General features: G+C 35.1%; 1 pseudogene; it reads right to left on the reverse strand.

Moving 5' to 3' along the window:
* Positions 1-5,785: 5,785 nt before the first annotated feature.
* On the reverse strand, positions 5,786-15,882 carry LOC127202024 (40S ribosomal protein S23-like; annotated as a pseudogene).
* Between the last annotated feature and the right edge of the window lie 8,762 nt (positions 15,883-24,644).

A 24,644-nucleotide genomic window follows, 5' to 3' on the forward strand; every position in this document is an offset into this window, starting at 1 on the left:
ACTCACAACAACCAAAATATAATTCATTTTTCCATAAAACAATTCAAAATATTTAATATGTTCTTCCAACATTGTGAGATGCTCAAAAATATTACATAATAATATGTTAACTCACATAGTAATGAATAAAACAGATTGATTGTTCAGAGTTTAACATTTAAAATGTAAGTTTTGTAAACATCAAATTTTGTAAATAATCAATAGTATAATATATTAATATTACCGTATAGTGTCTTCTAGGATAGATAATATTATGTCTATGTATTAATGTGAGTGCTTATTAGATTGATTTGTTTACCAAAATTGTGTAACATTGTTCATATTTATTATGTATCAAAATAGACAGATGTAACTTAAGTATCATATTTGCATTTGCAAGTATGCTATTGGTTTACATATAAGTATCTGAATAGGGTGTGGCAGAATTGAGCAAAAGAGATTATAGAAGCAAGTCCAATAGAATGTATTATAAAGGTCCTTTAAATATAAGTAACAAGAAATGCCACATTTTTGTGACATAAAAACCACTTCGTCGTCCACCCCACCCACCCCCCTCACCAAAAGTGGGAGAGAAATTAGTGTGTGCCTTAGGGTCCAACTGCTGTTTTTACTGTTTTTCTTGTTTTACTCCTCTAAAAACTAGATGCATCTTATGATCAGGTGCATCTTATAGTGTGAAAAATATGGTAAGAAAAGGAATGTTTAATCTAGCACATTTCAGTTGATTTTTATTTTCAGAAGTTTAAAGTGTGTGTGTGTGTGTGTGTGTGTGTGTGTGTGTGTGTGTGTCTAAGAGTAAAGTTTAGGGCATGATTATAATGTGAGACTCCAAGGTATCTCCTACTGGCAAATCTTTTATTTGTGTTAGTGTTAGACAAAGGTAACTAATTGCAACAGAATCTACAGAGAAAGGCCTTGTATTCCATTATATTAGAGCAACCAAAAACAGGATGATGAAAACTCTGCTGGAAAAAGTAGAGTGCAAATATACACATAGAATTCACTTACGTAGTGGAAAGTCTATTTCCAGCTGGGACAAGCAGAGTCTAATGCCAGCTGTGCAGAAAAGCCGCCCGCCAACTCTACCTATGGCCATCACCACTCCATGTGGCCCATTCTATTGCATGTCCTCTGGGCAGTGATTATAGATAAAGTAGTACGGACACAGTTGATGAAGAATGTAGGAATGTTCCAACTTGCTAATAGCACAATGAGTGCTGCAGTGCTTGCTTGAGATGAACACATGCCAGGCTGAGTTCATGCCAACCTTCAAAACCTTGTTACTTGCCCTTTGCAAAGACTCATGCTTCAGCATTGTTTTAGAAGAGTGGATTCCTTGACAGAGCCCGTGTATACATAGTAATTGTTTGTTAGATTATCAATCCAAATTCGTTCATCTTTTGTACATACTGTGCTACAGCAGTCACAACAAGACAGATTGCTGACGCATTTGTGCTCAGAAGTCCACGTTAAAACCTAGTTTGGCTATTTGCTTGCTATGCAATCTTGATAATTTTCACATGATCTCTATTTGCTCTTTCTTCCTCATGGAAATAATGGAGAACAATAGTTCCTACCTTATGGGTTCGTGGGAGATGGATTTAAATTAATACTCCCTTCCTTTGTCTCCTTTTCAGAAACACACACACACACACACACACACACACACACACACACACACACACACACCCCTCTCACTTTTAGAGGTCCTTAGAATAGCCACAGCCCATATATAACCCTGGTTATATATGGTTATATATATAGAAAAGGCAAGTAGAATGAAGACACATGGGAGAGGAAGAATGTATGTTTCTTTTAGAATGACATATTTAGATGCGCATTTAGAAATACAACTTAGTAAGACAGACCTTTCCTTGGAAAATTCCATGAAATAGGTAAATCAATATTTTTATTTTTTTTTATGTTTGGGAATATGTGTTTACAATTAAACATTTCTATGAAAACCCTGAGTTCTGCTTTAAGTGCCTCATGCCTTTGAACATGTCCCATTTCCAACTTCATGTCCTTTAATTTATTTTTCCTAGTCCATTAAATCTAGTTAGAGTTGCCCTACCCATAATATTAGGAGTGTGACCTATCCTCTGGAGCATGGAAATCCTAATGGTGGCAAAATTTATTTGTTTGTTTAAGAAGATATTTTTCCCAGTACTGATGAGCTATTAAGAGTTACTCAGTAAAGGTTCAGGTGAGATCTGGTGATCTCAACTGACCATCTTCAAACTGGGATTTTGCCTTGTGCATAATGCCTGCAGGAAACCACAGTGGTTCTGTATATACAAATGCATTAGCTGTACAATGCCCATATAGCAGAACTTTACACATCTCTCCACCATCATCTGGCTCTTATATTATGCCTGCCTCATCTGAGATGTTACCGAATGTCCATCAAGAAGGAGAAGCTTATATGCGTGTCTCATTTAAGGAAGAGAGCTCAGTCTTCTATTTTCAGCACTTTGACTAATTATACTTGGCTTCCTTTGTAAGGTTGAAATGTACATCTCTGTGGATATGCATTGTCATGAGCATCGCTATGAAAAGATGCCTTTAGCTCAAACTGATGGTAATGGTGGGCCTTCAGCTGATGGAGACAAAATATTGATATACAATTGACCATTATCTATATCAGTACATGCAGAAACTTCTTTATGCAGCCTTCTCATCCTTGATGACTGCTATTCATGCTGGTCTGAGACTGGGTCCCTAAAGAGACCTTTTATTAAGATCACCTAAGGATAGTTCATTCTCCAAGTGAGGAAGGGAGCAGGGGCCTGCCTCTGACAGGTACTCCGGTGCTAAGATTGAACCAACACCTCTCAGCAAAGAAGCCCTGTGGGAACACAGAGGAAGAGGTTGCAGGGTATCCAGTGAGAGCTGATATGCTGTGGTCAGAGGGTTTTGGAGAAGCCGCTTCGTACCCCTTCCACCAGGGAGAGGTCTAGGTGAAGGGAGTAGGTTTAAGAGAGAGGGAGGGTAGAAACAGGAAGAGAAGAGCAGAGGGGATTACAATTTGAATGTGATGTGAATAATTGTTATAAAATAAATAAAGAAAAGAAAGATCAAATAACTTGATTCCTAGTTGATGTTGTCTATAATAAAAACACATAGTTTCTTGGCTGTTGTATTGGTGTATGCACATAGGAGTGCGCATTCCAAACTATCCTAGATTTATATTACTCCTGTCTGTATTTCTTAATCTTCTGTCACTCCCAGTCAGGTTTATAGGATACTTGTGCCATGGCACTCCACTGCAAATAAAAGCTCTATAGGCAAGAATAAGAGAAATCTTTTCATTTCACTTATTTGTGTGTTTGTTTACTATTTTTATTTAAAATAGATTGTTCTCTCATACAATACACTCTGATCCCAGTTTTGCCCCCCTCCATTCCTCCCAGAACTGCCCTATATATCCCCTCTCCTTCAGATCTACTTTCCATGTGTTTCCTCTTCAGAAAAGAGCAGACCTCCAAGAGACCACAGAAAAACATCACAAAACACGATATAACATATGGCAACTCTCTTCCTATCAAGGTAACCCAATAGGAGGAAAAGAGGCTCTAGAGCAGGCAAAAGACTCAGAGACACACCAGATCCCACTATTAAGAGTTTCAGGCCAACTAAGACCTGGAAAAACCCTCTGCAATGCTTTGGGCTGCTCACAGGCTGTGCAGTGAGCTTCGAGTTCCCAGCCCTGTGAGCTATAGCCCAAGCTAGTGTGGGAACCGATGGTGAAACTGTCTTTGAGTCATTATTCTCCTTTAAAACAGAATCATTACATCAATATATAAAGGGATGAATCTATATAGTTGGAAAGGAAAGAGTGACAGTATTAGGCTACAGTTCCTCGCACTTTTAAAAATCCATTACCTCAACTTGACAGCATGCATGGGATGGACCTAGGCCCTCAGAACATATGGAATAGATGTACAGCTGGATCTTTATGTGGGATGCCTAATAGTGAGAGCAAGAGCTGTCTCAGACTCTCTTGCCTGCCTGAGAATTCCTTTATCTCACCTGGGATGCCTAGTCTAGCCTCAATAGGAGAAGATTAGCCTAGTCCTACTGTAACTTGATATGTTAAGGCTGGTTGAGATTCACAAGAGGCTTTCTCTTTCCTGAGGAGAAAGGGAGAAAGAATAGATGTGGGGAGCGGAGGGGAAAACAAGGGCCTGGGACGAAAGAAGGGAGGGGAAGCTTGGATTGGAATGTAAATTACATAAAAAACTTAATTAATAATTTTTAAAAAGAGAGTCCCACAAAACCACCAAGCTAACATCCATAATATGTGTGCAGAGGACTTCAGGCAGGCCCATGCAGGCTCTGGCTTTCTGCTTGAGTCTATGTGAGGTCTGGATAGTTGATTCAGTGGGCTATGTTCTGGTGTTTTTAATCCCCTCTGATTCTTACAATCTTTCCTCCTTTTCTTCCATAGGATTCCCTTACTTGAGAGGAGGGACCCAACTCTTACCTCTAGTTTAGACATTCTGCATAAATGTGTGGTTGTGGATCTCTGCATCAAACTTCATGTGCTTCTGGAGGAAAGCTCTCTGATGACAACTGGACTGATCTATAAGTATAGCAGAATATCATTAGGGTGTTTGGTTGTTTGGTTGGTTGGGTCTACCCTAGGTCTTTGGATTGCCCAGCCTCAAGTTCATGGCCATCCAGACAGTGTAAAGGATGAGCAAACTCTGGTGGAGTTTGTCCTCAAGCTAAATGAAACTGTGCCACCACTGCTCAAGCACATCTTGCAGGCAGGACAGATTGTAGGTGGAAGGTTCTGAGTCTGTCTTGTTTGTCCTAGTTTACCTCTTTATGTTCTGTGTGGGGCATTGTTGTTGGAAATGGGACACTGAAGTTTTCAGAATTGACCTTCTTTCCTAGATTTGGCATGGGTTTTATAGTTCCTTGGGCAACTACTCAAAAGCGTGTAACGCAGTGCCACCACTGAAAGCCTTGCCTAGCTACATAAGTGTCCGGATCAGACTCTGTATCCGTCCTTACTAAGGGGTCCTCACTAAAGTCACTCTCATTTCCATTGCACTGTTTCCACACCTCCAATGTCCTCAATTTCATTTGTATCTCCCTATATTCTCTTTATCCATTTCCCCCTCTGCCTGGTTTTTCCAGCTTCAGTCCTCACCTGCAAAATGTAATTTATTTTCCCTTCACAAGGAGATTCGTGGATCCACCCCAGTATCTGTGATTCTGTGGATTGATTTCACCAATGAACATGTTATTTGTGTTGAGAAGAATGGAATTTGTCATGGTAAATATATTATATCACATCTTATACTTTTTTCAAGAAACACTCCCATATTTTATATAAAATTTTTTAGGGAAATAAAGTATAAAGGGGTAAAATAAAATTAGCTGGTTATGGACTAAATTTTATTTTCTTTAATTTTACAGTGCTTGGGTGGTGTTGTGATGGGTACTCTCCTTGGGTAATGGATTTCATGAATTCACATTTAGAGTGCTGTATATGTATCTGCTCCAAAGTTGAGCATGTGTAACATCTGTACTTCTTGGAAAACGAACTTTTAATCATCAGCATCATCAGTGAGGAAGGTGGTCTGGAAAAGAACAGTTGAAAGTTTGATCGGTCTAGTTCTTCTCTTTCCTCATTAGTCACTTGCTGTATTTGTTCTAAGCTCGGGAGCAATAAGACAATGCCAATTGGTGTGCTTAAAAACTGATCCAAATTACATGTAGAATCCTTTTTTCAGAATATGAAAGTTTATTACTGTGTTTGCATTGTCAACATTTATGATCTTAGTCTTTCCTTCTTGCCTTTGTACAAGGCCAAAAGAGGCACATTGGCTACATTAACAATCTCAAGTCGGACTCCAGGAATATCACTTACAGCATGACCTTTTTGACCAAATACAACAACCAGAACTTCACCGTTTTCCTCAATGAAGTTTAAGCAGCCATCATTGGGCACAAACGCTGTGATCTTCATGAAGTTCTTGATGAGCTGCACCTTCACACACTTCCGGAAAGCAGAATTTGGCTGCTTGCCTTCAACCCTTACTTTTTCCAGCACAATACCCTTAGCATGAGAGGCACCTCCAAAAGCATTGGCCTTCAGGACTGTGCCCAAATGGGTTTTCTCTTATTGCTTATCATGCCACTTCTGGGCACATCGGTGACTGCGGGGCTTCCTGGCAGTACGGAGACCACAACATTTGCCAGGGCCACGGGCCCAAGAGAAAGAGCCTAAAGCAGAATCTTAGTCAATGGTACCCCAGAAACATTTTAATCCCTAGCGAGTAAATGCTTTTCTACCTTCAAAATATTGCCTGTAAAAATCTCCATAGAAAAAAAATAAGGACTAGGTAGTGATTAAATACATGTTTGAAAAGTATTTTATAAATCCATTCTGCAGTGCTTTTCCAATATAGTGCAGTCAATATTTGCTGATTATTAGTTGGATAATTAGGGGTCTCTGGGTTGAAAAATCACCTAATTTGGAGTAGCTGCTTTTTAAAAAAAATCTTTATGGTTTAATTTTGGTCATGCAATTACAAAGGACAAAAACAGCATGTAACACTCATTACGGTTCTGTCCCTCATTTGCGGAGCTGTGGCCAGATTTCAGCTAGAGAAGCTTGATATGCCACAGGGCTTGCTAAAAGTTTAAATATAAACTTACTCATATTTTTTAAAAGCAATTTGCTTCTCTCAGTATAATGGAAAAATTACATTCCTTCTTTTTTATATACACTTTTACTTTTATTGAAATGTCAAACTGTCATTATTATTTTTTTTTTGTAGTCTAAGTTTTACAACAAACATTCATTCTAATTTTAATTCAGACAAAAACCAATCACTTCAAACAGGTTTAAATAAATATATCACTAGACGTTTCAATTTCCATGTGAAATATCACAAGTTTATAAGCTGTAACGTTTGTTATAAAAAACAATCAGAGTCACCTAAAACTGCTGTTATTTATATACTTACTCTGTTTTCTATCTCATTGAAATCACTCATGTAAATAATTAATCAAAGCTTCTGTCTATGCTATAAATTGAGAGTGATTGGTACTAGGCAACTTCTGAGGCTTTTTCATTCATTAATTTATACATTCATTCATCTTTTCACTCCTTCCCATGGAAAAACTGCTTATATGCTAAAGAAAGTGCAAAAATAAATTGTGAAGTGATGCAGTGTTTGCAACTATAGAAGAATGTTTATTCTCTACAATGAATTGTTGTTATTCAGTAAAACATATTTTGCTTTTATATGTACTTTTAAAAATCAATTAAACTGTGATGAAAATAAATTATAAAACAATATTAGATAATTCACATTTTTACATTGTGCTATAAGGAAATATAATGAAGCAGAAAGGATTATTTTCTCAATTTCAGTTAGAACATAGCAGATTATGAAATTACTGAAATTTTTCTGTAAATTTAGAGATATATGTGGTCATTAGGACACACTGATTAGCAACTATTTTTCTTCCCTTATGCTTGAGGCTCAGCATACATTCTAAGAGATGGGAGAGAAAGATAGTAAAAATCCAGAGGACCAGAATATCTGCTATGGAATAACCTCTACTCAGGGAAGCGGCACACATGAAATCTCAGCAATATATTTGCTTAAGCAAGACCAGTGCAACTCCATCCAGATGGCCATCATCGATAATGACAATATTTCCAGGTCACAATCTCCGATGAAGTGCTACAGGGAAATATTGGCCACTAAGAGAGAAAGCTTAGTGCATACTCATTTCATTTATTGAACTATCAAACCAAGCGCCATTGGTATGTATGATTAATGGATGCTAATCATTTAAATAAAAAAGAAAACAATGTAAGGTATAAAAAAGAAATTCTTTTTTTTTTAATTAATTTATTCTTGTTACATCTCAATGCTTATCCCATCCCTTGTATCCTCCCATTCCCCCCCCCCATTTTCCCATTATTCCCCTCCCCTATGACTGTTCCTGAGGGGGATTACGTCCCCCTATATATTCTCATAGGGTATCAAGTCTCTTCTTGGCTACTTGCTGTCCTTCCTCTGAGTGCCACCAGGTCTCCTCCTCCAGGGGACATGGTCAAATGTGAGGCACCAGAGTACGTGAGAAAGTCGTATCACACTCTCCATTCAACTGTGGAGAATATTCTGACCATTGGCTAGATCTGGGAAGGGGCTTAAAGTTTACCTCCTGTATTGTCCTTGGCTGGTGCCTAAGTTTCTTATCTTTCTTATTTTAGAATTTGGTTTAGACAGTTAAAGTAAGACTGGGTGTACTCATCAACTAGCCTGTCTTTTGCAGAATACAGAATTTATCAAACCATTCATTGCAATACATTCATTTATTGTTTTTGTCTGCTATGATGCTAGAACCATGAGGATAACCGATCGATTAAAACAGAACTGCTCCTTTCAACTGTTTAAAACCCAAAGTTTAGGTGTCATTTAAGGTAGAATAAACTACCCACAGATACCTCAAATGTGTTTATAACCTTGAGTAATGCCATTTAATAATATTTTATGAGTGTGTAATAAAAGAGGTATGGCATAATAGTAATTATTTTTTTCTAAATATTACATATTTGGTTCTCAGAATTAATGACAATTTTATATTATATTTGAATTGCTTAACAGGTGTAATGCAGTAGTATTAGATGGAAATATTCACTTAGCTTTCTTCTGAGTATAGACTATTTACTCTTCTTTACTCAACAAAGGGACACATCTTGTTCTTCTGAAGTTCAATGATCCCAGCTTTCCATAACGCAACCTGTGGCTTTTCATCTCACTTGTGATTGTTTTCAGAGGAAATACCTATAACTTAAATATAGCATTACAACACCAAGAAGAATTCTGTGAGGCTCCAGAGATCACTCAGTAGATAAGAACTCTTACCGCTCTCTCAGACAACTTACAGTCAGATAAGCATCTATATGACAGTTTGCAAGCACCGAGAACATTGTTACTAAAAGAGTTGATACTCTTTTCTTGCTTCCACAAGGTACTGCACATATGTGGTTCACATAAGCTTATGTGTATGGCTCAACTAGTCTCATGAAGATTTATTTGTGAATTATTAAATTCATGTATAGATTTCTTCAGTTAATTGAGGGTCATTGGATTCTCAAATCAGCAATTCATTGTTACCTACAGAAAATGGCATAGTGAGACCACTGTTAAGGAAACATGAAGTGACTCTGTAAAAAAGGCTAAACTTTGTTATATAGTAGATGATAACAAAATAAAGAAAAGAGCAGGAAGAGTATTTAAATACCTCAAAGCTGCAGTTCATGTCACAGAGATGTAGATTAATAAGAGATCTTGATTAGCAAAGCACACCCCACGTTCAAACATCAGCATCAAACAAACAAAAAGTTGAAATTATTTTGAAAAAATACTGAAATTATGTGGAAATTCATAGCATCACTTCCTCTAAATGTACCCATGATGAGTTTTCACAAACAAAATAGTGAGGGTTATATTCACTTGAATTCAAACGGTTTATTAGAAAATTTCAAAATAGGCAATTTTTGAATGAACTAATTAGTAAGGAGCCAAATTACCTTTCCAGCAGATTTTGCATTTATCTTTTTGTTTAAATTAACTTTTAACTTATAGATTCACTTTACATGCAGAACATAGCCCCCTCCCTCTTCTCCTCCCAGTCCCACCCCTCTCTTATCTCATCCCACCTCTAGTTCTCCTCAGAAAAGGGGAGCCACCCCATCGACCCACCCCAAAACATCCAGAACATCAGAACTGAGTTCCTCCTTATCTACTGAGGTCAGAGAAGGCAGCCCTTTTAGGCCGAAGTGATCAAAAACAGGCAGCAGAATCCATGTTGGAGATAGCACCCACTAGACTTACTAAACGACCCCCATGAAATCGAACTGCCCATTGGTTGCATATGTATAGAGGCTTTAGGTCCAGTCCATGCGTGCTCTTTGTTGAGTGCTTCTGTCTCTGTAGGCCCCGTGGGCCTAGGTTAGTTGACTCTGTTGATGTTCTTGTGGCATTCTTGTTCTACCCAATATCTTAACCAGTCCGCAGGAAACTATCAGGAATATTATGAACACTACGTTTTTGAAATTCCAGAGTCTGAATATTTACTATATAATATTCTTGATGAAAATAAATTTCTGTCATATTTAAAACAAAATCCAAAAAAAACCTTTCTTATTTCTCTTAGAACTGTAGGTCACTCTCTGTCTTGATCTTTTCTGATTAGTAAGCAGAATCAACATTTGCTGTCAGATGTTGTTACAATTTAGTCAGTGGTGCATCCAATGACCCTGACAAAGCTGCATCCTACAACTGATCCCTTTGATTGCTGTACTGATTTCTATGATTGTTGCCATCTGTGATACATAAAAACAACATCAACAATCAGAAAAAAACTTTCAGGAAAAAGGATTTGCAAGTAAGGAAATCTCTAGAACTGGACTTATTCCTAATTATGCATCATATTGACCACAAGTCACTGCCTGAGAATGAATATTATAAATAATTGGGAGTATATAAAGATAGAAGGGTATTTTAAATATGGTAAACATTTGTTAGTGTGACAACTTATATGTAATGCCTTCACTTTACACTATATAAGAAGGACATTTGGCTTTCTTTTACACAAAGAATATTAAAAACAGATCAAGAAAAAAATAAAATTCTACAAAATAGTATTTTAGGAAAAATTATATATATATATATATATATATATATATACTGTTACTGTATGTTATACTGTGAATTTGCTTTATATAAAATTGAGACATCATTAGCACCTTGTAAGTTTCATTGAATGTTCAAAATAAAAGATGTAAAGAGCATTGTTATTTCACATACAATTATGAATCTAAGTGTCTGGAACTTCATTGATCTTCATTTAAAAGTTTGGACCATGTAGAACTGAGACTTTTTAGTCAGAATCTCTTGAAATAAAGTCAAGACATAATATTTTTTCATATTTACCACTACTCTCAGCTGCTACCTATATATGTTAACTTTATGGTTTTTTAAATTTTATGTAAAGTCAAGTATGAATCCAACTAGTCATAAGAATTCACTCGGGATAAATTTGAAGATTAGTTCAGTTTTTCTCTTGATTTTTTTTAAAAAGTTAAATCTGGGTTATGTTAATAGTTTTCCTTATTTGTCTGGAATTAGATAAATGATTTATTAGGAGATTTCAAAATGTATAGTGGCGTCTTCGTATTTTTAAGTTTTAATCTGTTGTATTTTAGATTATTCATTTCTTTCATTTTCTGCTTTGTGAAACTACCCAGTGTTTTTTGTTTTGTTTTTTTATTTTGTAGGGTTTTTTTTTTTGTTGTTGTTTTTATTTATTTATTTATTTATTTTGTTTTGTTTTTTAACACATTTTTATTGAAAAATAAAATAATTCATATTACATCTCATTTTCTATCCCATCCCATGCATCCTACCATTCCTCCCTCCCTCCCACCTTCACCCCAATCCCCCTTCCCTATGGCTGTGACAAAGGGGGACCTCCTCCCCCTGAATATGGTGCTAGGGTATCAAGTCTCTTCTTGGTAGTCTGCTATCCTTCCTCTGAGTGCCATTGGGCCTCCCCAACAAAGGGACATGGCCAAATATGGGGCATCAGTGATCCTGTGAAAGTCAGTCCCCAGTCTCCACTTAACTGTGGAGAACGTTCTGTCACTTGGCTAGATCTGGGTAGGGGTTTGATGATAAGTGCACGTTTTGTCCTTGGTTGGTGCCTTAGATCAAGCAAAACCCCTGGGCTCAGATCCACCCATCATAATGTTCCTCTTGTAGGTTTCTAGGACCCTCTGGATCCACCTACTTTCCTATCCCCTATATTTTTTTCACCTAGAGTCTCAATAGGATATTCTCACCTCTATCCCACTTTCCTGGTAAGTGCAGACTTTCATGGGACCTGCCCCTTGGGCTAGTGGCCAGTTATAAGTGAATATATACCATTTGAGTCTCTCTGCTTCTTGGTTAGCTCACTCATTATGATCATTTCTAGTTCAATCCATTTGTCCACAAATTTGGGGAATTCCTTGTTTTTAATAGCTGAATAGTATTCCATAGTGTAAATGTACCACAGTTTCTTTATCCATTCTTCTACTGAGGGACACTTAGGTTGTTTCCATGTTCTGGCGATTATGAATAAGGCTGCTATGAACATGGTTGAGCAAATTTTCTTGTTGTGTGCTGGAGCATCTTCTGGGTATATTCCAAGAAGTGGAATAGCTGGGTCTTGAGGAAGCCCTATTCCCAGTTTTCTGAGATAGCACCAGATAAATTTCCAAAGTGGCTGTACTAGTTTGCATTCCCACCAGCAATGAAGGAGTGTTCCTCTCTCTCCACATCCTCGTCAGCATGTCTTGTCCCTTGAATGTTTGATTTTAGCCATTCTGATGGGTGTAAGATGGAATCTCAGAGTTGTTTTTGGTTTGCATTTCTCTGATGACTAGAGACTTTGAGCATTTCTTTAAGTGTGTCTCAGCCATTTGATATTCCTCTGTTGAGAATTCTCTGTTTAATTCTGAGCCCCATTTCACAATTGGGTTATTTGGTTTGGTGGCGTTTAATTTCTTGAGTTCTTTATAAAGTTTGGATATTAGACCTTTGTCAGATGTAGGGTTGGTGAAGATTATTTCCCAGTCTGTAGGCTGTTGCTTTGTTCTTTTGACAGTGTTTCCTGCCTTACAAAAGCTTCTCAGCCTCATGAGGTCCCATTTATTAATTGTTGACCTTAAGGCCTGGGCTGTTGGTGTCCTGTTCAGAAAGTTGTCTCCTGTGCCAATGTGTTCCAGGCTCTTCCCCACTTTTTCTTCTAACTGATGTAGTGTCTCTGGTTTTATATTGAGGTCTTTAATCCATTTGGACTTGAGTTTAGTGCATGGTGACAAGTATTCAATGCAATCCCTATCAAATACCTACACAATTTTTTAAAGACATTGAAATGTCAATTCTCAACTTTATATGGAAAAACAAAAAACCCAGAATAGCTAAAACAATCTTATACAATAAAAGATCCTCAGGAGGAATCTCCATACCTGATCTCAAGCTGTACTATAGAGCAATAGTAATTAAAACATCATGGTACTGGCACAGCAACAGGCTGGTTGATCAATGGAATCGAATTGAAGACCCAGACATGAATCCACACACATATAGTCACCAGATTTTTGACAAAGAAGCCAAATCTATTCAATGGACAAAGGATAGCATCTTCAACAAATGGTGCTGGTCTAACTGGATTTTTTTGTAGGTTATTTTAAATAGGAACTCTGCACCCATATTTGTCTTTTAGATCATTTATTTCCTTCTGAAATTATGAATTTGTCCCTTTTCTCAATGTTTAAGTCAGATACATCATTTTGTCTTATTTTTCCTTCATATCAGTATTCAGAAAACAAAATAAGGTTTGCCACAGGCTAAGGATGATTAAGGTTCTTCACTGAAAACTCCACACATGGAAAAATCATTGCTGGGACAACTAAGTGCTTTGAAGTTCTTATTGCATTTTTTTTCCTTCATAAATTTCAGCCAAATTACAATTTGTTTGTAAAGAAGTCTCAATGGTAACCGCACCATGCCTATGTATTTGCTTACTCTATTTGTCACCTGAAAAGCTTGTCTTCTAGAAAACATGCTAGTGGGTGATTTTTGTTTTCACACCCACCTACTTACTGTAAATCATTTTGAAGCCCTTCCAAAATACAAATGTTGGAATTCAAAGTCCACTTATGGTGGCCTTAGGAACTAGACCTTTCAGAATGTGGTTAAACAACAAAGAGGAGGCCTCATGAATGGGTGAGAGCTATTCTAAATATGCCATTGACATGTTAGTTCTGTCATGCAAGGAAACAGTGGGAAGACAACTACGTATGAGCCCAGTAAAACAGAGGAAGTGATGATTCTTTTGTCTTGACTCCCTTTATGCAAATCTGCCAAAACCAAAATATGTTCTGTAGTCTAACCAGTCAATGGCATTATGTGACCGCAGCCCAGGTTGGTGCACTGTCCTCCCTAGCCATTTTTTTCTATTTTTTTATGTTTTTATTATCTATATTAGTTAGAATTCCAATTATATTTCATTTAATACACAGTACAAGTAGATTTTACAATAAACTATAGGAACTATAAAACATTATTTATTATTTGAGAGGGCTTGAGGATTATTTTCTAAAGATGGTTGCTTGGTTTCCATAAAAAAAAAAAAGAGAGAGATATTTCTCTAGAAAAAGAATAAAAGTGTAGGTGAGGCAATTGGATCTTTAGATATTACCTATTTTTAAAAATTCAGAATAAAAATTACACACACACACACAAATATATCCTCCATATTCTTAATTATAAAACCTGACATTCAAAGAATATTTTTAATAGCAAAGACCATTCTTTTTTTGTTTACAAATATATTTGTCAGCTACAGTAGGCATTATTCTATATTCAATTAGCAGTAAACTTTTCTTTACAGCATCATCTACACCTTACATCATATTTTTTCCTGTTATATTATTTAAAACTTGTACATTCACAGAACAAAATAAACTATTTAGTTGACCTATCTGAAACCTTTGCTACATTTGGAATCCATATCTGCTCTTTCCTCCTCATAGAAAGTACAATGAATGTATACTTCAACTCTTTATATCTACTCCAAAATCACCAATTTAATTGTAAAGCAGAAAAACAATTCATTTTCACAATGGCAGCCAAAATAAATGCTCTCTTCAGCGAAACCAACAACTTCCATAATTTTATATCCCCAGAATAATTTGCTATGCTTTCCTACAATTTAACTCTCATGGGAATTGAAGTGAAAGACTGTGTTGTGTTATGACTAATCTGCCCTGACAATGTAAGAGAATTTGGAATCCTGTGGTGGAATCCCAGTGATGCTATAATGTAGGTGAAGAAGGCGCATCAAATATGGGTGGCACTGTCACAGTGCATGGATGATAGAACATAGTTAAAAATGAGAAAAGGTATCAGGTGTGCTTACTTCCTTCTCTGCTTTTTGATCAGTGCTGCAGACCAATTATTGTCCAACACTACTTCCTCCTGCCATGATAAAATTCATTCTTCAGATACATGAGCCAAAACCCCTTCTCTCCAATTATGTTTTGTCAGTTATATAAAAGAAAAAATGAGAAAATCCAATAATACTATTTTTAAATATGATAACTTTAAAATACAAATTAATTCAATGATAGGCTCCAACACACTGATTTTCAATATAGACAATGATATCTATGGCAATTTTATAAACTCCAATAAGTTTAGAAAATTTTCTTAATTCCAAAAATAGTGTCTACTTAAGCAATTACTTTTCATTCATACCACCCAACCACTCAAGAAGAGGTAATCATTAATCTCCACTGTGTAAAAGTACATTTTCTTAAAATTAAGTATAAATATAAAATAATATCAACTGGTCAATTTGTTATTGATTTTTATTTCCTTGATGAATTTATTATTTTTAATTTTGTTTTGAATGTTTGTGGATGTTGGATATATATAAATATTGTAATAATTTCATATACTAATGAACAAAAGTATGAATATGGTACAATTCTTCACATAGTCGCCATTTAACTAGCATATTTGATGCTTATGCTATGGATTTAATAGGAATAGTTGGGTGGTGAATATTTCACCACATTTTTAATGGACATGTGATACATTCAGTATATCATATTTTTATACATATAAAGATCTATAAATATATACTGATGTATGAGATCATAATTTCTGAGTCACATGATGACACTATATTCAACAGCTTATAGGATGGAAAAACATCCTCAAAGTACATACAGCATTTCACATCTTCTTCAACAATATTCGAGGTTTCCAACTTTTCATCTTTATCCATTCATGGTATAATTTCCATTTTTTGATGAATAATTTAAAATGTTTTACATTCCTATATGAATAAATATCACTGTATGTGATACTTATTTCTGTGTTGTTGAAGAATATTGGACTAAAAACTGATAATTATTATTAAAAAATTAGCTTGTATTTTGGAGATGTACCTACTTAATTTTTTTATGTATTTAATTGCCTTTTTATTATCCATTTTAAAGCCCATATAGAAATACATGATTTGTAAGCACTTCCCTGTCCATGAGTGGATGTGCCAAACATAATGTTATGAATTACAGCATAATAGTTTAAAATTGATATAGTCATATTATCTTTATTTTTGTCAAATTGCTATTTGGATCAACTACAAGTTTATGTATTTCAGGTATGATTATCCTCCTTTTAAATTTTTCTAAGAATTTTAATTAAATTTGGTATTATGTGATGAAGCATGAGTGAAATTCCATTCCCTCAACCACATTTCATTAATGTTTAATGTCCTTACTTATTTATACTTGTATAGCTTAAATTCATTTGCAAAAATGTGTTCATTTATTTTTGCCCTCAATTGTATAGTAGTGTTACATATGTTGGTCATCATGCTTGTTTCAGTTTGTCTAGATAGGTACAATGTTAAGTGTTAGTATATGTTGTTCCTCTAATTTTCTTATTTTAGTGGTGCTGTAGCAATTTTGATTAAGTTACATTTATTTACTGATATCAATTAAAACATTTAGTTCAGGGAAAATAGCCATGACATTATAAACCCTCTATCACATCTGTTGGATACGTAGAGTTGTAATAGTGACAAGATTGGGATATCTTTTTGCTCTTTTATATAAGTGTAATTATTTCAATAATTTTTGTGCCTTTTAGTGTATGGATTTCAGCTTTGTTACCTTTGTTTAAATTTTACTCATTTTCATGATTTTACATCAAATTGATTTTACATACACTTTGTATATATTCTACATACATACATACATACATATAATACATGTGTGCTCAGCTTGTATTCTATTAACTGCATGGTTATTAGTTAAAACCTTTTATAGGATTCTTTAAATTCTGGCTATACCAATTTGAACCATATCCTAAAAGAAAAGGCTTACAGTTTCCATTCAGAGGATGATATTTTATCTTTTTACATTACCACATGATTTATCTAATTGTGCATCCAGGACTTTCAATACAACATGGAGATACTGCTTTGTCATGTAGTATTTAGCTCTGAATAAATCCTAGCCCACTGTCTTTCTCATTCTCGCCCTTACTATATTTTGCCTCATTCAAGTTTTCCTTTCTTTCTTTTTTTAAATATATTTTATTAATTTATTCATATTACATCTCAATTGTTATCTCATCTCTTATCTCTTGTATCCTCCCATTACATTTTTCTTTCTTAACCTGTCTCTATTTAAAAGTCCTCAGAGATCATCCCCTTAATTTTAAAATTATTTTAAAATTATTTTCCTCTTATTAGAGTTTATATTGCTCTATTTGTTCTCTCTCTCTCTCTCTCTCTCTCTCTCTCTCTCTCTCTCTCTCTCTCTCTCTCTCTCTCCTTCTTTCTTTCTTTCTCACCATCCATGCACACAGGCATACATTTTCATATTCATTCTAAAAGTATTAGTGGATAGATAATTTATTAGTGACATCCCCCATAACAAACGCATGATGATTAAAGAGCATATGAACTATAGGGTCAAAACGGCCAAAATCACTGTATGGTCTTTAATCAGACCTAGTAAGTTCTGCAAACATGGTGTGGCAGCTCCATAACATCCACATGAACACCAGGCTTCCAATACACATTATTTTTTTAGAAGTCAATATATATGCCATATTTTTTTAAAAAATGTATAACCAACATAGAGTTTTATTATTAGTATATCAAAGAATGCTAAAGTATATACTACCCAATATTCGTCATTTTACTCATTATATGGTTAACATTTCAGTAGCACTGAGTGTACTCACTTGTGATTAACTCAAATAGTATTATATTACCACAGATGACTTAACTCCCCCAAGTGAAATTTCTGCTCCCCCACTGCAGTTAAACTGCCTGACTCTTCTTCCAAACATCTGGCCACTGTCATCGAAGACCTATAATTGTTCATCTTAATTTCAATGTTTCAGTATCTGTGCATCTAAGACTGACAGTTCTGGATCCAGGGGAGCCTGCACAAACTGATGCGCCAAACAAGGACTTTGCAAGCCAAGAACCTAGATCCCCTGTTCAGATGTAGCCAATGGACAGCTCATTCTCCATGTGTGGAACTGGTGGGGGTTGAGGGGGCTGCCTCTGACAGGACTCTGGTACCTGCTATTCGATTTGATCAATGACCCTTGGCAGAGAGGCTCGGTGGAAACATAGAGGAAGGAGATGCATGTTGTCCAGATGAGACATGATAAGTTGTGTTCAGATGGTGAGGTTGGAGGACCCCATCTGTCAGAGGTCTAGGGGAGGGGAACAGGGCAAAAGAGGGAGGGAGGGTGGGAACAGAAATACAAGAATGGAGGAGATTACAATAGGGATGTAAGGTGAATAAATTATATTAAAATAACAAACACATTCTTAATGAACAGATACCATTAAACCATATCCATATTGAAATTGTCTGATAAGATCCATAGTAATCTCTAACTAAAATGCAGGTAATCCTTTCTGCAATTTTAACTTCCTTGCTTTTTTCTTTTAAAATGTGTTACAGTGTAAAGAGAGTACAGTGCCCTCTCAAGTTTCTAGTTTTGCTTAGAATATAGTTTGTCCAGTAATTTTGTCCCCAACTATTTTTCCCTATTTTCTACTCTGTAAAGAGTATACACTGTAAGTATAGTATCTAGAACTGAAAATTTTAAATAAAAGCATAAAACTCTAGTAGCTCATTTTGTTTTTAACTATTTGTTTTAAGATGGCTAGCAAGCACATTATGTAGCTCTTGACAGTCTGAGGAAATATTTTGTTATATATGTAAATAATACTATTTTTTATAAATTTATCAATGATATATTATGTTTGACACTTTATTCAACCAAACATCAGCAATTAAGTTTCAGAGCTATGTTATAGGTGAATCTATCACAATTCTTTTTATTTTTTTGACATACGTTTATATTGTTTGATAACCTTGAGGTTTTTCTTATTTGGTGTGTTTTTTTCCCAATACAGTTTTATTTTTTAAAACTTAAAGATTCTGTCATACACTACAAAAAAATATAGTTAAGGTGACTGCATACTAAGATTGTCCAAATGTAAGTACTCTAATGAATGATAAAATAGAAAAAGAAACTAAAGTTGTAAAAAGATTTATTTAGAAACAATTATCCAATTATTTTATTGGTAAATTAATTTACTTACTGAATATAAAATATTATTTCCTCTCATGTTTCACATCAGAGGTTTTATATTATAGAAATATCCTCACTCATCAGTACCGGAAATCATTTTCAATAATTAATTTTAATGGTGTAATATTTGTCTTAAATCTATATACACCAGAAATATAAAATTCTTAGTTAAATTCAATGTTTATTGATAATATAATCTTATATCTACAGTCCAGACAACTTACAAAATTGCAGGAGAGAAAAAATAGATGAAATACTGTTAGAAGGTCCTCAAAATCTATTATGCCTTATTTCATATCATAGCACGTAGACTATTTCTACTGTCATCTAACTGCAGGCAAAATTGCACCTAATCTATCAGAGACATGAATCTTCCCTTCTGGGAAGCAGAAATCAGGCATTACTTAATACAAAAAAGAAAGAAAGAAAGAAAGAAAGAAAGAAAGAAAGAAAGAAAGAAAGAAAGAAAAAAAAATTTAAATCAGGAAGTTCCTCTTTGTACCTAAGTTGTACCATACATTAATGTTATAACATTTTCTTTCATACAATTTTCCCAAATACAATTCAAATAGAAATATATAATATTAATAAAGTGAAAATTTGAAGAGAAATTCTTTCTCTGTTAATCAACATTTCTCAACAAAATAAATGAAGAACTAAAAGAATGAACTGCATAAAAGTTTTAAAAGATATAATTATAATCACAGAAAACAGTAAGAGGAATGGTAAGGGGAAAGCTGGTCAGAAATTTTAAAGAATATGATTCATAAACTGGAAGGAAATGAGAATGTAAAAAAGAATGGAGTTTAAAAAATAGCCAAAACACTATGAGTGTAGCATATATGTAATTCCTGATCATTTAATTGTTCTTCTTGCTGTAGGTGGCTTATTGTATATATGTGTAATAATATAAATGTATATGTCACTATATTTAATTAAAATTATTTAAAATAAAAGAACTGAATCCGCAAATATAGCTTAGAGTAAAAAGCAAATAGTTTATATTAAGTACCAACACAAGGAACACTTCAGGATGCTTAAAGTTTCGTAAAAAATAAAAATGAAATGAAAGCATGTATAATGTATATAGTTGCCAGATATATGTCCAGTTTTGTGCCATATAAGTATTCATGTGTTTTGTTCCCATTTTCATTGCTTATTCTCCTCCCATAACACTGTCATTTAGATATTAGATATTAGAGCTTCCAGATTACACCATGGCTATGATCATTGTACTATGTTATCATAGGTACGTGGGTTACTACATGTTATATTAAATAATTTAAAGCAAGTTTGAAATAATATTTTTCTCATAAAAATACCAGGATACACACCTTTAGAATAATATAACATTTATCTAAATTTCAAATTTTGGAAAAAGAAAAACCGCTCTAGCCTTTGAAATATATTAGTTTTTATGTTGGACTAATATTCACTTATATACCATGATGTTTTCCAAGGTCTGAGTAAGCTCACTCTGGTAGGTGTAAGATGGAATCTCAGAATCATTTTATTTTGCATTTCCCTGTTAACTAAGGACATTGAGTCTCTCTGTCTCTCTGTCTTCCTGTCTCTGTCTCTTTGTTTCTCTGTCTCACTATCTCCATCTGTCTCTCTGTCTGTCTCTGTCTCTTTCTGTCTGTCTTTCTTTCTGTCTGCCTGTCTGTCTGACTGTCTCTGTCTCTGTTTGTGTGTGTGTGTGTGTGTATGTGTGCGTATGTGTGTGTGTCTGTGTGTGCATATTCAAAGCAGTTTACCTAGAAATAACAGTATTAAGTGGGTCAGTATATCTTAACTTGACTCTTAGCCTTAAAAGAAACATAGAAGGAGTTACTTCTTCTCAAGCTTCTGATGGAGTTGAAGACCAGGTAGCTTAGTTTTACAATGAAGCTTAGTTGTTTAGGGGTTCAATGTTTTAGGTCTAGAAAGATGTTTTAAGTTGATAATGACAAGATATGATGGAGATTGATCTACCTTCAGAATTTTAGATGCACCAAGATAAGAAAATGTTTTCTTCAAGGCTGTCTAATACAAAGAGCCAAAACACTAAGAATATGACATTTACATAATTCCTGATTGTCTCATGGTCCTTCTTGCTATATGTAGTTTATTGTATATAGGTCTAATGATATAAATATATATGTAAAAAATAAAATAAATGTTTAATTAATTTAAAAAATGTGCCAGGCGTGGTGCTGCATGCCTTCAATCCCAGCACTTGGGAGGCAGAGCCAGGAGTATGGAGAATCGCTGTGAGTTTGAGGCTAGCTTGGTCTACAAAGTGAGTCCAGTACAGCGCAGAGAAATCTTGTCTCAAACACACACACACACACACACACACACACACACACACACACACACACACACACACACACAAAGCTTTTCTCTTTAATTAAAAAAAAAGGGGGGGTGACATAGACATGGAGAAGTAAGATCGTGGGTTTTACATTTTCTTTAACATGTTTCTTAATTTACTTCTCTTTCTCAGAGGACAAGCCTGATATCATTGATTTGCCAAACAAAATGCACTGCTACAGTAGTAAAAGGATGAGTGGCACTGTAGCGGTACCCTGGGTGGGATTCCTTCCCTCAGTAAACAATGTGGATACTGAGGCTTTATCTTGAATGTGTTCTCACTCACTGCTCTCCAGTGGCTGCAGCTGTACTCTGGGAAGCTGTCTTTGTTTATGAGGCCGTTTCGCTGTAGCAGGTGAAAGTGATCGGGAGTTTACTGTTTTGGGGTTACAGACAGCTTCTCCTTGCTGTTAGTTGAAGGACCATATATTAGTTTTATTACACAGAAACCTTGGAGGACAGGAATCAGGTTTGTTGTTGTTGTTTTGTTTTTTGATTTTTGATATTTTACAGTAGCTATATTAAAAATTATGTTACTCTGTTTCTCTTTAATTGTACCATGCTTAAAACAACCCTCAGAACTCAGTGACTTTTACTGTAGATGGAGATTTATTCCTTGATCACACAGTGTTCTGTCAGTGAGCTAGTAAAAAGCTCTCCTCTTGCTTCATGCTATAAATAAACCTCAGGTAAGGCTTGCTATTCTGGTTTCATGGGTCCTACCTATTGAAATAGTTTTTATTTTGGAATACTCTCATTGCAGTACAATGAAAGTGTTGATTGGGATGAACAATGGCTTCTAATCCTTTTCCTCTGAAATAAAATAAGCAATGCCTATCGATATTCAACTGAATACACACAAAAAAAAATCTGAAGTAGGGAATATAGATACTACCCAGGACTCTGGATATCTCTAGGAAGCATACTATAATGCATAATTTGCTTACAGAAGCAAAGAATTCATAACATGAATAGCATCACAAGTTGATTCCTTCTGCTTCTGAAATGTCTGCTTCTAGTCTTTTCTCGGGCAGTATCAGTATTTTTATCAAAGGTAATTTCTTCAGGCAGCATTTCTTTACCTGGCCATTCAAATTAAACAATATAACTCAGAGACATTAGGGTTCAGTTCTGAAATTCATTTTTCAACTTTTTGGATGATGAGTAGAGAAATCTCTTCATATTTATTTTGTACTGATACAATGAGGTTTTATAATTCAATGTGATCTTTCCTCAATCTGTTCCTTTGCACCTTTGTTTAAAACCAGACATTTATTTTTTGGCCTGGAATAATCTATTTTACTTAGCAACTCATCCCACAATGTGATAACAACCCAACACTATTACTAACAATCTGCTTTAGCAACCCTGCTTTTCCAGGAAGCATTAAAAGTAATAGACAGTGTCTATTTTGTGTTATCACAGGAAATAATTTTCTGTGTGTTTTGACAATGCATAACTAAGATGTTATGTCTCATATCAATATTGTGTAATGTGACTACTAATTTTATACCACATGCTTTACTTAATTTCCCCCTTTGGCAGCACTCCATTTCAAAGCATAATTCCTACATATTAGAGTAATTCAATTAATACAACAGATTCACTGTGAAATACAACCAGCTGTGTCTCAATTTACATGAAGCATTGTGTGTTCCTGATATGCAACCCACTTTCAGGTTTGATATTATCATGCAGGTGGCTAGTATTGAAAGAGAGATGATAACCCATGAAAGATGATTATTTTCAAATACTTTGTATAAAACTCACCTCACTTTGTATTGATCAATATTCAGTTATCATCATATGATCTATTTGAAAACAAATCTAGAAAATGTGATCTTAGCTTATACCAGAGACAAAGAACAAAACTTCTTTGCATAATTTGTCTTAGAATTAAACTCATTATTGGACCTTCTGCCTGTACATTTCAATGATTGGATATGCTGATGGAAACAAGTTTTTTTTTTTCGAACAAAGTAAATTAAGAATGTATACATAACTAATAGAGTACAAAACTAGCATATATAGGGTTCTGGGTTCAATCTCTGTAGCCCATTTACTTTTGGGAATGAGAAATGCCCTGGCATGTGGTTGACTTACAAGGACATCATTAAAGATATATCATTAATAGTAGCTGGCCTGTCCTCTTCCAGTAGCTATTAAATGCTGAGATTTAGTACCTACCTTCTGAACCTCTTCACTGTGGTGACTTTTGTTTGACTCAAGCTGTGATAAAAAGTCCCGTGACTGTTGTCACAATAGCTGTGATTTCATTCATGTAAATCCACTGCTTTGTTTGGGAACACTGTTTCTTTGAAGTTGTCTGCCACCTCTATCTATCTCAACAATATTTCCACCTCCACTCCCAAGAAGTTCTCTGTGTAGTAGGAAATTATAGCAATATCCCCTCTAGGGCTGACCACTTACTAATCTCCTATGGTGATTGATAAGCTCTGTGTTATTTTCCATCTACTGCAAGGATAAGCTCGGAGGAGGGTTAAGTGATGCTTTGTCTATGGGCATAGAAATAAATTATTAGAAATCATTGTAATGCTATGCCCAATTAGTAGATTGATAGCATTGTGTTATGTATGCTTCATGACTTACGATCTTTCTAGCCACTTCTTCTTGCCCTCTTTAACAATGTTAGATGAGTGCTCCATTTAATGAAGTAAGCCTTAGATCCAGTCAGAAAGTTACTAGTTGTCCCAATAAAATTTGTGCCTTTATTGTCCTAGTGGTCATATTGTGCCACGTCAGACATTGTTGTAGCTTGCAAAGTTCACAGCTGGATAAAACTGATGATATTTTTTCTCCTCTGGAAGCACCTCCCAGCTCTGTAACTTCTAGACAGTAGGGATGAAAATTCCAGATAAGTACTTGATTTCTCCATGTTCCATGACTCTGGTGTGTTGTGTATTCAGGAACAGGGTATTACACACAAGTTCTAGAGAGTAACCAAAGGTATTGCCAATGGATTGTAATGTTTCAGTTGTATATGAGATCCCATAGACCAACAGTTGAGAAACTTGTACAGTACTCCTGATACTGGAATTT

The sequence above is a fragment of the Acomys russatus genome, chromosome 18, assembly GCF_903995435.1.
Source record: "Acomys russatus chromosome 18, mAcoRus1.1, whole genome shotgun sequence".
In the NCBI taxonomy this organism is placed as follows: domain Eukaryota; kingdom Metazoa; phylum Chordata; class Mammalia; order Rodentia; family Muridae; genus Acomys; species Acomys russatus.